Source organism: Leptonotus elevatus, chromosome 7 (assembly GCF_054856555.1).
Source record: "Leptonotus elevatus isolate MCC_2025b chromosome 7, RoL_Lele_1.0, whole genome shotgun sequence".
Classification (NCBI taxonomy): Eukaryota; Metazoa; Chordata; class Actinopteri; order Syngnathiformes; family Syngnathidae; genus Leptonotus; species Leptonotus elevatus.
This window is the reverse complement of record NC_141245.1, coordinates 16,762,615-16,768,198: the sequence shown is the minus strand read 5'-3', so window position 1 is coordinate 16,768,198 and position 5,584 is coordinate 16,762,615.

Sequence of the window (5,584 nt, the reverse complement as noted above, 5' to 3'; positions counted from 1 at the left end):
GTAGGAAGGCACTTCAATTATAGCAAAGAAAGTAAGCGCTTATCCTGGATGTGACGTTTCTGTTGATCTGGCATTTTTACTGAGGAGAGGAGAGACGTGGGATGTAGGCTACTGAAAGTAAAACAGTGAGGGGGAAGACAAAACAAGGAGATACAATGGGAACGAATCACATTTTTTGATTATTTACTGTATGTATTAGTGTTCCAGAATTAGGAAGACCATTGAATAACTACTTTTAATTAAACAAAAAGCAGCCTACCAAAACAAAAAATAAAACACAAGCTCTTTGGCTCAACAATTGTATTTTATTTGTGACATATTTTCATAAAGAAAAACATGTTACCTGTAATTCATTTTTAGCCTACTTAACTCACAAATTCTGTGGAGCTTAAACAAATCATTAAAATATATATGCTAAATAGATGTTTAAATAAGTTTGACTGCAGTCTCAGTACATTTTTAATGCCGTTTTTCAACGTAGCCCTGGTTGATCTGTTATACTCTGCTGCCACCTGCTGGCCACTTGTGTAATAACTATAATTTCTTCAACCGTTCTTTGCAGTTGAGAGGCCGCATCAAAGCCTTCTGAATGCTCTAGCATAAATTACAAATAACATAAAAAAATTATAAATATGTCTTTGGGACACTTAAAACATTTAAAATAGAACATGTTTATACGTTTTTGGGGGCAAATGAGTTAAATAGAACAGAACTGTACTTGGCCATTGATTGTTTCGCATGCCACTGTTAATTACTTTTTGAGAACATCTCTTGCATTGGAGTATTACAGGTCATATCATATTCCAGATATAAAAACCTATGTAGGGCTTGTTTGACATTTTAAGCTATTATTCATAGCCATTAATTATGTGTTGCCTTACAATTCTCAAAGGAATAAACCTGGAAATGTGTGCTAGATAGAAAGAAACCAAAGCTCTATCATTGCGGGAAAAAGATGGTATGCTTTGGAAAATCAGTAATGAATGTGATTTGTAGCAATTTGCAAATCCACTGCAATTCCCCTGTTGTTCATTAGTCAATTATGCGCAAGCATCATCCAAAAGGAAAGGGGGAAACCAAGCAGAGCCGCTTGATCTCATCCCTTCATTTTTTTTCTTTCATCTTCCCGCCGTTGCCCATTTATATTTTCTTACTTCATCTGCACTTTTCTTTCTACCTTTATCCCTCTTCCTATCACACGTTCCTCTCCTCTCACCTCTGTTCTCTCCTCCCAGGAGTTCCGCGTTGAAAGCACAACAGCAGAATTTGTTTTGCTGCCTCTCATCCGATTAGTGTTGATTTTTCTGTTGCCAAGCTGTAGTTCAGTGCAGTGGATGAACTTCTTTAGCTGTTTATCACAGGCTGCTGTGCTCAGTGGCCCCGCGGTTTGTTACCTGCCATTTACTATGAAATTAAAATCAATGGACGCCCAAATGCGATTATGGCTCGCCATCATTGAAACCAATGAGGGTTTCCTGCTTAGGCGGATATGGAAGGTCAGTCCCAATGGTGCACTGTTTCAACAATACAAGTGCACAGCAGTCTTAGCATTTTTTTTTTTAGCTGTCGTTGTCGTGTTTTGTTTAGCCTTTCCCAATCCTTTAAAGCCATAAGTCTAGCTGGATTAGCAGCAAGTTCACATCCATTCATTTAAACTCTGCCTCTCAATAAACAGCACAAGTTAACCTGAAGCCTCACCACTTGGTATGAGTTGTGCGGCAACGATGACACACTGTCCTGTCAGAGCAGTAATGCCTGAGATTTGCGCTCTATTATTAGAGCCGGGGCCCCTATGAGTTGCCCTTCGAGACCCCTCGTTCTCTCCTGCTGGTTCTGGATGAGGCAGCTAATGTAGTGAATCACCAGACGCAGGATAACATGCTGATAAGCGGCAAACTGATTGTCTGGGTGTGTATGTGTGTGTTCATTCTCTCTGTACTTACAAAGTATAAATCAGATTACAAGATAGCAATTTTAATTATTTCGGCATTATATCCACTCAAAACAGATAATGAATGAAAGTGCACAAACAGTGGCAGGCCACGTCACCTAATCTGTTGGTTTACCCTGTAAACTACTTGAATCACCTACAATAACACCTGCAAGAGGTGTTAATGGTAATATTTGTATCGGTGCTTAAAGGGATACTTGACTCATTGAGCCATTTTTAACAGATAAGATATTATTTTGTCTATAATTAATGTGATAACATAATTATTTTTCATGAACAAAAAAAACATTTTTCCTTTTGTTGGAAAATGTTTTTAAAGGACATGAAAAATAATGAAGTTATCAAATTAATTCTGGACAACATATTAATTTTGTACTACTGAAAATAGCTCAGTGAGTCAAGTATCCCTTTAAGGTGAAGAAACACAATATAAATAAATCAGGAATTAGTTCACATATAAACTATTTTTGTTGATATAAATTCCATCATGTTTTAGATTGTAGATCTCTGTGCATACGGCACGCCGACTTTCTAATAAATACACACTAAACTGAAAGCAATACTGAAACGATCAACTAGCATTAATTGTAGAGGTGGGCACTTGCGTCTCTCTGTCAGCTCGTCGTTGACGGATGCCCACGCTTTCGTCAAAATACCTGCTTTTTCAGTGACGTCTTTATGACGCGTTGCCTCGTAAAAATAAACAAAATAAGAAGGACTGTCTGTACTGACCCGCTTCAATCGAAGTAAACCTGCTTCCATTGGTATTCAGTACATGTATTTTTCCAGGCTTTGCCTCTGATTAATTGTGCAACATTAAAAAAAAAAAAGTACACTAATGCCACACGTGACTCCACCAAGATGACATAAGTCAGGTTTCCATCCAATTGTTTCAAATTTTTTAAGCAAATTTACTGAAAATACTCTTATGCCCGTTTCCATCTGTTCTTCTTTTGCGAATATTGAGAGGGAACTCTGCCGCTGTAGGTGGCGGTATATACCATAGAGATGTGATCCACCAATAATTTAAAAGAAGAAGAAGACCAGGAAGCAACTGCGCCGTACGATGGCGTCGTATGAGTTTACTTTTGTAATTCTTGATAAACCGTAGCATTTCTTTGCTGTTTTCCATCTAAAATAGCGTTAATATTTGCTTCTTTAATTAATTCCAAAAAGTTTTCTGTTTTGTCGTCTCCCCAAACATACCTTACTTTATCATCCAACATTACTTTGGGACTACAAACGTACGCGTGATGTCATATCCGGTTAAAACGTGCGACGTGTATCCGGTCTCGCCAGCGGTTATTCGCAAAACCTGTTTCCATAGCATAAATTCGCATTTTCCTTTTTTCGATATGCTTCAAAATCCACCCACTCTAAGCGTAAAAAACATTTTTTGCTAATTTTGGGCCCTTTTTAGAATATCTGGCGTGTCCATTCAGTTTTATTTTCGCATTTCTTGAAAATTCGGACAACAATGGGTGGATGGAAACCTACCTCCTATATACAATGGATCTAAAAAGTGTACACACCCCTGTTCATGACATTTTTTTTGTGGAATAAAAAATATGAGGCTAAGATCAACCATTTCAAACCCCTTTCCACCATTATTGTGGCATATAGGCTATACATAATATAATTTATGATGATACAACACAATTGAAAAAATAAACAACTAAAGTAATGTGTGTACGTAATAGGATGCACAGCCTTTTATAACTGGGAAATAGCTGTGTTCCGTATTAACCAAGCACAAAAAATGGCAGAAAAAGCCTACTTGGTTTCAAAAAATGTCGCCGGAAACAGTTTTGTCTTTCATAAGACATTAACTTAACTTGAGGCTTCTCTGGTTGTGATGTATGACTCACTCTCGGTGAACTGTGAGATCCATGCAGGAGGTCTGTTGCCAAAGAGGGTTCTTACTGAAGCAAAGAGGAAGATAGAGGGAATCGCAGAGCGGGAGGACAAGTGTACACTATCTCGGCAGGCGGGTTCAGAGCTGTTTGGCAATGTCACCGTGTCATCGCCATGGGAACGCACAGCCCGCAGACTCTTTTTGGACTAATAGGCAGTTGTCAAGGCAATGATAAGATAAATGCTGCGTTTGATGGAAACATAGAGCGATGGGCACCAAGAAGCCCAAACAATCAGTGGAGAGGTAGCAGGGGAGAACAAGAGGTGTTGTAGGAAGCGAGTGCGAGACGGGGGGGGCAAAGAGAGTCAAAGATTGAGTTGGGAGAAAGATTGAGGGAAGCAACAGAGGATGTGCATCCCGAGGACGTCAAACCTTTTTCCTGCCCTCCCTTTCAGTCTGTCTTTGTGGACCCTTTGGCTTTTCCCCCTCCTTTCTTCTTGATTTCTGCTTTGTGACACCTCACTGTAGGAACATGGATTTCTATGCGTGTGTTTGCGCGACTGTGTCTGATCTGCTCCAAGTCACTTACACACATGTAGGGGAGGGCTGTGTGCTTATCTAATGTCGAGGATTGAATTCAGTTAGCCCCAGTGGGATTGGGTTAGGAGATGTCAGAAAGATAGATGGGCATCATGCTGCGACACCACAGCACCCCTACACCGCTCCAATTGTTTTGAATGCAGACTAGCGTACACGCACGCTGTCAAGGTACAAAACATTTAATAGTCAAACCTCATTTTACAAATGAGCCAGTTAGTTCAATTTCCGTCCTAATTTAAATTAACTCGGTTAACGCACTATTTTCAGTTCACGACTCGTCTTGGCGTGGCTGCGGAAAGCTAAATCCGCCGAAGGACTAGCTAACAACTTTTCCTTAGCGATGACTGGCTAGCTGGCTCAAAAAGGACTTTTGGCCACGATTCGAGAGCTCACTGGCGATAGTGTTACCCCGGGATTACACCGCATGCGTGTGCATTGCGGCTCCGCTGCGTCTTGACTGTGTGCTCCGGACTCGTCAATTTTATGGACAAAACTCACCGGCCGCGCACAGCTGCGGTCCGGCAGCTCCTTCGCCGACAACTTCCCGTCGTGTCTCGAGTGATCGCGCGCCATAATGTGGCATTAAAAACAATGACAAACACACAAAGTCTGTGCTCAATAGAGGTGGGCTTCCTTTGATTGAACTCACCGTCCACTCCCCACAACTTCTACTATGATGTTCCTTGCAGGATCAATTTTGTCATATATAATCCACCTCCATTATGAAATTCTCCTCGTCCATGTTCGTTGCAGTGAATTAAGCGTTAAGCATTATGACGTTTTTCTGACATGATTGCGAAATAGGATCTGGCGAGTATTTTATTCTGAAAAGTAACCAGATTTTTTTTATTTTGAAACTGCGTCAGTCTTCCTGTCCCGCTCAATGTGTTCTGTGCTAGTTTGCCATTTGACGGATGCCGACGGATGCATCGTCCGGCAAAAATAGAAAATAGGTCTATCCGTGCGGCAGGCTCCGGCACGACGCAGCTGATCCGCAGTCGATCCGCAGCGCATACACAGCCGGTATAATTTGAACAAACTGATAGAATAGAAACTAATCAGCTCCGCTGCCGGAGCGGAGCGGAGACGCAGGCGCATGTGGTATAATCCCGAGGTTAGTGAGGCTTCGTGGTTGTGTTTATTGTACTCGTAAGTCCCCTTGCCGCTATTTCTTTTTA